The following is a 12,132-nucleotide window of genomic DNA, read 5'->3' as shown; positions in this document are numbered from 1 at the left end:
CGACTTTTTTTGCTAAGTGAGTATGAAGCCAGCGAATCATCAAACATCCAAACACCCTCTAAAGATATGAAATGGTCCAAATGGAATATAAATTCTGTTTTTTTTTTTTTTTTTTAAGAAGCATTGAAAGAAGCATTAAAGCCATCTTTAAACACCAACAGACTTAGCTTTTTTTTTTTTTAAGGTGCTAAGCAGACATAGTTGCCATCAAGTTCAGCAGACTGGGTGCAAACACTGATTAGTCCAAATGGCGATTTCCAATCCCCCCTTTCTGGGTGTTGCCAAGTGGGGTCAAACTCGGTGGCAGGTTTATAATCAAAGCATTTAGGAAGATTTAGTTCAACTGATACCAGAAATAATGAATTGAAATATGATATTTCTCTCTTGTCATTTTCCATAATATTTTTTTCTGAAGGTGTTTAGATTTAGAAAAAGTTTATTAAGATATTGTTTAGGTATAGCCTAAAAATAGCCTTAAATTATTTTTTAAAACTTTGAATTCTTTAAAGACAGTTTTAGATTCATTAAATTCTTTAGCGGATCTTCTGAAAAAGTGTAGCTTAAGAAAAGCAGAAAAGGTGTTTAAGTGAGAAAAGCTGTTGTAATAATAAAAATACTTTTTCATATAAATATACTTTTTCTTATGCAAGTATTTCAAACCTTGGAGCTTCAAAATTGGAAAAAATGAAAATGAACAGGTGAACATACTATCCCCACTGCAGTTAATGACAGTCTTGACACTTATTTCAATCAGGCTGGGACTATGTTCAACATGTTGAATCAAACTTACAATTTTTTTGCTACTCTGCTTTGCTGGAAAACAAATCAGCTGCCTCATTTAGGCCTTTGTAGCGCTCAGTAGTTCTCATGCAGCTGACCCCAAGGTATTCAGTAAGTGGAACCTGAACAATAATACAAAATCCATTCATGTTTAGAATAGCTACATAGGAAACTTTTTCTTCTTGAATAATTCCTAATAAAAAATTGTGAAAGTTGAGTTTTAAGGGAACAAAAAAGTTAATTTCACAAAAATTTTTAAAAGTAGGTCAGCTGCTTAACAATGCTGACCATTTTTTTATATAATTAAGGAACTAACTATCTTGATTTAAGTAACTCTTTGCAAATAATAATGCTAAAGTAATCAACTTTGAAAAGATTCTTTTTTGTTGTTGTCTGAGCTGTGTTGTGGARCAGTATCCAACATTTGTCCATAACATGGAAAAGGAACCTTTACCAAAATGAACCTCACAGAACAGCAGACAGAGTTAGCGGCTGGAACATAGTTCAACCAAGAAGACAAGATGTGAGATTCAGCTCTGGACAGTAAAATTCATGTTCCAGTTCTGAGCAATTCTAAGCTCTCAGTGTAGACAACTTAAGACCTAGGATTTGTTACGATTATGAAAATACCGCTGTCCAGTGGCATTTAAAAGGCCACAAGGTGTCTGAGGCATCCAGTTAGGACTGGTAGATCAGGCATAGGACCCATGGGAGACCCATGTCTTTCCCTGTCAGGGGTTGGAGGCCAAGCAGGACACCCCACAGCACSTCAGATGGCTCTAGGAGCTTTGTTAATGCCACTGCCTTGGACCCCTCCTGGCCGGGCGGCTGAACTGCTCTCCAACGTATTAATTAGATTTCCAAGGCTGTAACGGAGCATCAACATGTTTAGGTCTCTTAATCACAAGCGCTGTGTTTCTACACTCCAAAACCTACCGCCCCAAACTTTATTCCTCTGCACAGCGCTCTCTGCAAATCGCAGTCCTCTAGCACAACGCTGGGCTGCTTTAAGACGAAGCTTTGTTGTTGTTGTTGTTGCTTTTTAACTGTTCTTGAAACTATCTGAATTTGTGCTCTCTTTCTCTACCGTTACGATGAGTCACATACAGAAAACAGAACAGCCACGTTACCATCCTGTTGCGTGCGAAGCCCCCAGTAACCACCTCCAAACGCTGAACGCACTGGTATTATGTCCATGACCAAACTGGGGTCCAAGGACGCAGAGGTGGGACCATTGCTTTGTWCCCATTACAGATGGCAAAAACAAATTACAACAGATCCCATATCAACTCTCAATCCATAACCGCTCCGAGGCCAGCGGGATCAGGCACTTCTCTTTGCACGGACACAGGACAGTAAACTCATGGCCTGTGTCAGGGCTCCCGGGGCAGAGCAAAACCGCCAGTAAATAATCTGTGCCCTGCAGTGGTTGTCACTGGTGGCCCTTCCAGGGTTGTTCTGGTCTGCAGCACAGCATCTTCTGAAAACAGTGGCTGAGTAATCCCAAATTTCAGGGGATTCAGGCATGACTGCGTGGAATCTGCGTGCTGGTGACATCTGGAGAAGTACGAATTTTCACTGAAATAACTATTTAATCTGTGTCTCATCACTGCTCGCAGGGTAACCTCGTGACTATGGTTGAGATCAGAGTTTCTGTAACTACACTTGGATGATCACTCTTTTCTTCTGGCCTCTCTTCTTCATCCCTGTTTTTCTCTTTCCTCYGTGCACCAAATAGAAACGTACTGATTGTATCTGAAATCACGCTTCTCTCGTTCTCTGATCTGGAATGGCACTAGCGRTAACAGGGTTTCCGACGGGCTTCAGTAACAGACAGCTATACGACTGACTGAGATGAAGCACTAGTATCATGATGATTAAAAATAGGCCTTGAAGCCTTCGCGTTGTGACTAACACTGTGGGTCATACACAAATTTCTAATCCATTTCCTGGATGTCTGAGATTTTTTCACAGATGAATAATACTTACACACAGAGATACCAGCAGGTAATTTTACATGAACCTCTGATTTTTCTTTACCTGAAATTAAGAACTCCAGTGAGGACAGAACTGACTTTATTGACCTCCTCTTGTAGTTTTATTGATTTTAAGTCGGGCAGGATTCCTAACATTTTTGCACGAGAATCTTTGCTGCCAGAAATCGCAAGAGCTTAATTTCCTCTCTCCTTTAGGTCTGGGTCTGATCAGACTCTCCAGCCTGTCACGGTTTTCCTCATAGACTGGTTTRGTGACGAAGAAGATCAGAAAGAGGAGTAAATCGGAATTAACTTCTCTTAATCTGTAATCCTGGCTACCCTAAAGCAGGAGCGTACTAAAGAGCTCTTGCTAAATGAGCYGATCTCGTCAGCTGAGACGAGAGACTAGCACGGGGCCCAAGGGTGGTGGGGAAGGTGCATAACGAAGCGCTCGTGTCGCCGTGGGAGAATTTATTCCCCATAGTTCGTTCATGCTTTTGGTACATAGGTAACACAAAGCTCTTCCCTCCTAAACCCAGGTGTCAGCAGTACATATGGGTAATTCTTATGAGAGGGTCATTTTCCAAGCTGTCAAGCTTTTACATTAATCTTTGCATTCAAATTGTATTCATTCATGACTAGGCAAGCCTAACCTGCAGTCACAGAAGACTTCCTTGAGAAAGACTGGAGGATGGATATAGGCTTTTAGCCCGTATGGGACCATTACGTGCAACAAAGACCATGACATTTCAACAAGTGACTTTTACAGCTGGCTCAAAGAGACTAGCTGAACTACTGCTTATTTACTGGTAACACATCTAGTCTTAAAAAGCCAAATAGCTTTACACTTCAGTAATCCATAGTCCTACTTAAATTATTCCAGTGCTGTCCTCACTGTTTTAAAAAATAAAAATAAAATTATGCTTAACTTTTAGTCTATTCTCTGGTAACCTAAATTGCTAGCCATTTGTTATTGGCTATATTCTAGTAAATCAAACTTTTCACATGTTGATATCAAATGTGATTTGTCGTTAAAATGACAAACAATGGATAGGAAAGAAAGCCTGAAATGAAAACCATAATACTCTAAAATCATAGATTCCTATGTAGATCCTCCAGGTTGCTCTTTCAGTGGAAAAAAGCAGTGTCATAATACTCTACACAGCAATTCAAAATACCTTTAAGTGAAACTGGTAATTGTTTAAACAGGAATTTTGGTGCTGTGTGTAAAAATGCAAAAGAAATTCAGCTCGTCATTCAACCATGCCACAGCATGAAAGTCATAAACTGTTGTTTTCAAACTTAGGATAATTGACTGCACTCACACAAAGTTACTCAGATTGAAAGAGGTTTTCAAAACCTAATCGATGCATAAAATGATGAGAAGCTCCTGTGTTGTCTTGTCTGCTGGCCAGTTACCACTACACTACATGGGTTAAGCAGCAAGGAATGGTAGCTAAGAAGGACATAAAGCAAGGCATGAAGTCAGAGCAGGAACACCTGTCTTTCACTTGCAAACAGTTCCTAAGAAAGATGAATCCTCACAACCTTTAAAATGATATATTGTTTTATGTGGATTGTAAGCCCTGAAAAGCTATTTAAGAAGATAAAAACTTCCTGACAATTAAAAACGGAGATGAACTTAGGTACTAGCAGGGGAAAATGATGCATGGAGATGGTCTAATAAAGAATCATGGAAAATCTTTGAAGAGCCAGATATTTAGTGCAATCCTGAAAATTTCAATACGCATGGCCTGGGATTAGATGAGCGAAGCTTCTTTTGGAGGGCCTTTCTTTAGATTTTGGCCTTCAGATTGAGCCAGACCTGAGAGCTTTCAATATCAGCTATCTGCACTGTAGAAAATAGATGAAGGCAAACTTGAACAGCCAGTGAGCTCTGGTGTCTGTGGAAYGGGAAAGAGAGCTAAGAGCGAGCAGCTCCCGTGAAGCTCTGTGCTTCCTCCGTTCCACTGGATGCTGCTCAGGTGAGAGCACTCAGGTTATTCCAGCACCAGGCAGCTAAAATGATGGTAGCTACCATCATTGATTCTCACAGGGAGTTATTCAGTAGGAAAAAGCAGCCCAATTGCCTTAAGATGGTGGTTGCCTATGGCGATCTTTAGGGATAATTCTTGCCTTCTGCATTGAGATAGAAAATCTGTCAATATTTTCCCCAGTGTGTTTTGAGAACTTCTGGTAGATACTTTTGGCTTTTATATGCTATCTTCTAGTGTGTGTACTAGCATGGCATCCCATACAATTTGTATATATTTACTTTGGCAACAGTGCAAAGGCTGGAATACCTCCTTTTTACAGGTTTGAGAAACGAGGTGCAAAGTTAACACCCAAAATCTCCAGAGATGTTTAGATTTCCAAATCTATCTGATTTTAATTTAAGTTAGGCTCAAATACTCAGAAGTATTTAAATGTTACCTACTCACATTTCCACATCAAGTATGACAGAGCAGAGAACTACTGCAAAGGAAGTTTATAAGAAAATAAACTCCCTCAAATAAATGGAGAATGAATGGAGAATCCCTGAGAGGAGATCTTATCAATGTCTACAAATACCTTAAGGGGCAGGTGTCAAGAGGATGARGGCAGACTCTTTCCAGTGGTGCCCAGTGACAGGACACGAGGCAACAGGCACAAACTGAACCACAGGAAGTTCCGCCTGAATATGAGGAAAAACTTCTTCCCTGTGAGAGCGACGGAGCACTAGACCAGGCTGCCCAGAGAGCTTGTGGAGTCTCCTTCTCTGGAGATATTGAAGGCCCGCCTGGATGCAACCCTGTCTAACATGCTCTAGGTGACCCTGCTGAGCAAGGAGGTTGGACGAGATATCTCCAGAGGTCCCTTCCAACCTCAATGATTCTATGATTCTGCAAAATAAGAATTAAATTAATTATTTAATATCATTAGCAGCTCAAGATCAATAATAGTGCTTCTGTAGAAGATGTTGAGATACTAGTGGTCACCACTAGACAATAACTACCTCTGCTAAAATAGATATCCTTATTTTCCTGACATCAGGGTCCCAAAACAAGCTGACATTCCATTGCAGTTTCCTTCACTAGAGGTGTTATAAGCACTAGCAAATGTAAACTGGGACAGATAACATAGTTACTGTGCCCAGCCATCTGTCTAGTTCTTCTCTTAGATTAAGTAGCCCTTAAATTACCATTTACAAATTAGTATATCAAGGTAAATTAAGATCAGCACCAGTTTATGTTAATATAGCAGGTGAGTCAACATTTTAATTTACCTCAGAATGGACTTGCTGTTAGTAGAGGAAAAAAAATCTTTAACCGAAGAGGAAAACCTCCTTCACAGGCAAAGGCCCAGGCGTTCAGCGAACGGGGCGAATACGACCCTTACACCACCGCGCTTCCGTACTACCCCTCACTGACAGGCAATTGCTTCCGTCAAACTAAACCAAAACGGACAGTTCAGAGCCTCCAGCCCCGTACTGCTCCCGGTAGGAAATAATGTATACGTGCTGTCGTCATTCGGAGAGGGATTGGAAAGAAGAAATAAATAATCTGCTGAGGCAGGAATGGATAAAGGAGATATATTTTGAAACTGATGTAAATCCTTCTCAGTGACGTTCTGGTGAGTCACTACAGTGGGTGGAAGTGATTCTACATAATAACGGTATCATCTGCTTTCTCCTCCTGCACTGACACACAACAGCAAACACAGGCACGGTACAGCAACCGGTGACTCAGATACTGTGTACCAAACTGAAATGGCTGAAACCTCAAAATATTTACAGTTGCATTTCGTATCTTTGTGTAGAAGGGAACTTGTAGCCAGCCCAGCTGTGCTGCTACTGCTTCTTCCCTGGGACTGATCCATCACAAACTCAGGTCAAGGCTTCCAGYGACTATTTGGAAGAAGCTGCTGTAAACTCAAAACAGTTTAGAAAGAATAAATGGGGAAATGAACAGGAAGACAGGCTTTTTYGTAATTAACATTTTAAAAGAATGAGATTAAATTCAGAATAATTGTACTGAGGAAAGCTTTCAATCTCATCAAAAAAAATTTGGCAGAAGCAATAGAGTTGGAAGGAAGACGTATACGTTGGGAAAAGGGTTAGTTAAGATTGTGCTAAAGCTCAGAAAGATTCTGACGTATTGAATGGGAATGACCTCTATGTGTTGTTTTAAAACATTTTAATTATTAAACTACAAAATATGATTTAAAAATTCAACATAATTACTTCTAATTAAGCTCTTTTATTTAATTCATTGATAACACAAATATAATCAAACCTTGCTGGTTTTCCGTTCCTTATTTTCCATCTTCTTGGCACAGTAGAGAATGGAAACAAGTGTAAGAACAGTCAACGTCAACAGCAAATACTATATTTTGTCAGGTTTGGAGTTGACTGAATGAACCCTGTATGTGTAGAATTAAGAATTCCCCAATTCACATAGCTTTCCTAATGTAGTACCTAATTAGCAGAGTGTCTATCACTTACTCATTGTAATTAGTTTTCACTGATCTGTAGCTTTAGGCTGTCATAGCATCTAGTCCACAGCAAAATAAATGAATTACCCATAAACACTTAAAAACTAGCAGTACCTGTTTAACCCTGTATTACTGGCAAGTAAAAGAGTAGGTCTGAAGGAAAAGGTCCAGGCTATTTTAATTAACATTTAGGGTATTAGGGCCATAAAATTTCAGTCTCTGCCGAGACTAGAGGATACGAGAATACACCAGCCACCGCGCAGTGCTACTATTGCTTTTGCGGTTTGTGGTTTCCAGCAATGCTAGTTTGCACCGATACCAGCTTCCGCAGGCAGCGGTGATCTGCAGCGCTGCAGCGAGCTGTTCCCGGGCTGCCTCCTCTCCGGAGCCCTGCGTRAGCCGCCTGAAGCCCCGCTCTGCACTACCCCTGCTGAGCCGGCGGAGATCACGCCTGATCTGCCGCACTCGGCTCCTCACCCAAGGATGAGCTCCTTACCTTACGCCCAAAATCCTTCTGCCTGCTACAGGATTATTTTACTCTCCTTGCTCAGAAAGCTGAGACGCTTGGCCATGTATAACTGGAARGGTACAGTTCTGACCCTAAACCTCAAAACTTGCACGGCTTTCCCAAGGAAGCACGGGCTGTAATACGTGAAGGAAGGAGACTGGTCCGTTCACAAGTACAGGTCAGAATTAAAGATCGTCTGTGGTTCAGAGATGGCTGAGAAATCTTGTAAGCTGTCCTTGCGGAAAGGTTAACTGACCATGAAATTTCCATGATATTTGGCTGCCTCGGGAAATTTCTGTGCTGCTGGGGGCAAAAGTACTCACAAGGAGGAATCTAGATAATTATTCCTTTGGGGGTTTTAATCCAATTTGAAACTAAATTGGCAGGCTCAGCTGTGGGAATTCAAATTCTTGCTCTCTGACTAACTTGAAGTTGGGATTTGGGGCTGAAAAACGTTCAGAGTGATTGTTAAGTCTGAAAAGAACTAAAGCAGTAGGTTAATGAAMTTTTTTCCTGTTTATGAATTGTTTGGAGACATCTTACCAAACCTTCAGATGCAGCTATTACTGAATAGCAACTATAAATACAGAGTGAGCTGTGAATAATAAATGGAGATCTCTCCTGGTTTAAATGGTTATATAAGATAAATGCTATTGTTTCCTGGTTGAAAGAATGCAGACTTAATGCAGAGCAATATGGAAACTGTATGGTATGAGTCTGAAATAATTTTAGAGATACATTTGAGCAACCAAGGCAAAAAATCACATTTTACAAGTACTCATGACAGTAAGGATGAATACTTACTTGATCATTTACTTGAAGTAAGTACCTGTGGTTGTGAGGAAAGCTGACTCAAATATACTGTGTGACAGCTTCAGAGTTAAGCTTGGCTCCAGGCATATCACAAGCTTAGAGTGATGATGTCAAATAGATGTAACACAACTAATTAATTTTATTTCTCCTCAGAGATATAAAGCACCTGACGAGAAAGACCAAGTTTTGGAGTAGTGGTGCCCAGTTTCACAAATACAAAATAACATGCATAATATCTGGAAAATACTTACTGTACATGCAAAACATATAATTCTTTGCGATTCTGAATTCTTATATATGTATGTTTTTGTAGGATGACTTGAGGCCAATTAAAAATGCGACCCAAATATTTTCTGAGTTAATTACAGAGAGAAGTAGGAGAAGTAGTAGTATTTCTTTGTTTCATTCTTTCTTTTCCTTTCTCACATCTCTTTCCAAGTCTAAGAAAAGAAAAAGATTTCTTAAAACTATAAAAAAGAACATTTTTGTAATGGTAGACACCTCTGTGCTCAACTCTTGAACAAGATGAAAAAAAGCTCGCGCTAATTCATTTGCCTGTCAGATCGAGATTAGAAAATCATAGAGAGCACTCAGCACAAGGCTCCCTATAGAAAGGTAGCAAATCTAGAAATAAATTTTCAGACAGAATCAGAATTCAGATCATTTAGTTCTAGAATCACAGCATTGCTGTACGACACGTGTGCAACTCCAAGACCGGCCTAGCACCACACACAGCAGGAAGGGAAAATCTGGCCTGTTCTCGGGCAAGCACCACCTCGGGTACCCGCTTTGTTTCTCATCTGCCCTCTATTCCTATGGAATACAGGCAATTTCCTTGTGCGTCCCGTGCCCATTCTGTCCCTTTATTTCCTATTTCGATTTTTGAAGTTGGGGACAGTCATGGAAAACAGCACATACAGAACAGATGTTACTGTGTTACAAGGAATAACATTTTTGCATGGAGTGTGTCCGGCAGCACAAAACCAGAACAGCTGAAATAAAGTGCAAACTCCACTAACAGGATTTACATGAGGTCATACTTGTGCTAATGATTAATAGAGAGAGATCACATTTTACTTCCCTAATAATCACCCGGCATGATGGGAACAGCACGACAATTTAAACGAGACAAAAAGACTCACTTTCTCAATCTCACTCCTGCCAGGCTGAAACACCCCAGGCACTGAAGTAAAAAAAGAAAAAAACAAGTTGTAAAGTGTTTCCCATCATGATTTCCGTAGATTGCAATTCTTCATTTACACATTGCCATCATCCTCTTCCTGCTCCATATTGATTGYTGTCCACCTAGCCTCACTGACAGACTAGTTCACATCTGATTACACTACTGGAACAGATGGTTTCATGCCAAGGATTAATTTGATTCTGGGTATTTTCTGTTTCCAAGGACAAATTTACTCTTTTCTGTCCTCTTTCTTCACTGAAAAAAATGTGACCAAATATTCCTTCTTAAAAGCAATGTCCTGAATATAACAAAATTATTGAAGAAATTTTGTTGCTGCTATTATTTCTTTTACTTTACATAATACAAAAAAAAAATCCTAAATGCCCAAGACATAATCCTGTTTATCACTTTCTCAGTGCAAGGTTAAATGATCAAATTATTATTATTATTTTGTAGTGTTACATTGTTGTATTAAAGCTCCCACTTTTTTTCCTGCCAGCCAACCTGCAAATGAAAATGCATTTAATTGGCATAGGGCGTTGTACTTTGTAGCGATAGCACAGCCCCATCGAGACAGCTGCTGCACATCTTGGAGCTGGCTCTCTCGTGCAGGAATCACCCAGAAGTGCACAGACACATGAAAATTCTGCATTGTGCCCAGTGCACAAGCCTGTGAGAAATAATTTTCTTAATCAGAATGGATTTTGACACAAAGGCACCCTGGACTGATTGGGCTCCTTTAACAAAAGAATACAACAAATTTGAAAGTTGATGCTGAGAATTTCTGCAAAACAGCTACCTTTACAGAGTTCAGTGAAAATAATGTGGTTTGACTTAATAGTTTAAGAATCTACTTTACATTTACAGTCTAAATCCTCTCCACTGGTGATAATAATACTAAAAAAAAAAAAAAAAAAAAGATAACCCTGTCATTGTTTTCTTGCCAGCAGCTTTTCAGGAGTTTTAAAATGATGTTGGAAAAAAATGTGTTAGAGGACGTAATCTCTGCAAGTACAGACAGAACTAAATCTAAGTGACATGAAAGTACATGTGGAATAACAGGATCCTGTAAGAGACTTTCCAATTTTTAGGTTAATATAAAACAAAATAAAAAGACTTCCCCAGAGGTTCTGTTCCAGAATGCACATTGCTTTGTATTGTCTAGGAAGCTGCTTCACATGATTACAATGTGAGACATCAACTATACTGCTCAAGTTCTCATCTGGAGACTCAAGCATGTCTTGCAGTTATTGCTAGGACATGCAATGCCCACTTAGGGTATAAAAATTTCACGAAGCGGGAAGTGTGTTAGATATATTTGCTTTCAGACACCACCATTTTCCATTTCTCTGGAGACTATCCACTGCTGGGGCAGCCTGATTAAAATAAAATCTCTGTTGGAACTCCCTTTTAAATGTCTTATTAATACATAAACACGTTATCACAGTAATGAAAAAGGAGCTGCTTCCCGTCAGATAGCTGCCTCGTTGATGCTAGGACCAAGCACCCTCGGTAACACAAGTATGTGGGCTATAAATGTCAGCAGCAGCACCACGTTGTGAGGGATCTCAGTAGGAAAGTAAGATCGCTGTGAGTCAGTATTTGGCTGAGAAGCCGCTTGCAAACATCCAGTCAGCCAGCTGCTTCCAGAAGTGCAATGGGTGATTCAGCAGCACTGGGAACGCTCTTCAACGCGAGTCACTCCTGAACCAGAAAGCGCTAGCGGATGGGCTGCAAAACTAAGATCTGCTAAATAACTTTAACTGATTAAAGGTCTTATACCACCTGTTAGAAACAGGAGCTTTCAGCCCCAAAGACTTTCTGCCTCCAACTCTAATAACATATAATCAGAATTTGAGTTTTCACTGCATATACTTTTTTTAGCTGAACAGCTGTGTGACACAACTACGTGAAGCGCAGCATACGACTTCCGCAGCATCCTGCAAATTATTTTAGGTGAAAAGGTCGCGCTTGTTACTCCGCTACAGAATAATTATAGCACTGAAACACCTACTTGGGATAAAGTCGCCCTCTCTTATTATACGATCCTACAGCACGTCGTGCTATGGGGCTTAATCCATCCCTGACCAGAGGTCCCGAGAAGCAGCCTTGTGCAATACAAACGCGAAGACTATCGATATGACTCAAAACACGTCAAGCCGCTGCCTCTCCCGTTGGGACTACCCGCTCCAGCACGACCTGCGCTCCGTTCCGCAGGAAGCGCGGTACAGCCGGGTTTATTCCCGCTGCTTCCCGGCGCAGCGCGGGTTCCCGCACCTCCCGCTCGGCTCGGGGGCGGCAGGGCGGACGCCCAGGCCAGGGGCGAGGCTCCCCGGCTAGCCCAGGGCCGGCGCGGCGAGCAGCCGCGGCGCCGCGCCAGGCCGGCGGCTGCGGAAGGG

The sequence above is a fragment of the Rhea americana genome, unplaced genomic scaffold, assembly GCF_003343005.1.
Source record: "Rhea americana isolate MKP2758 unplaced genomic scaffold, rheAme1 scaffold_46, whole genome shotgun sequence".
NCBI lineage: Eukaryota > Metazoa > Chordata > Aves > Rheiformes > Rheidae > Rhea > Rhea americana.
This window is presented reverse-complemented; position numbering follows the sequence as displayed.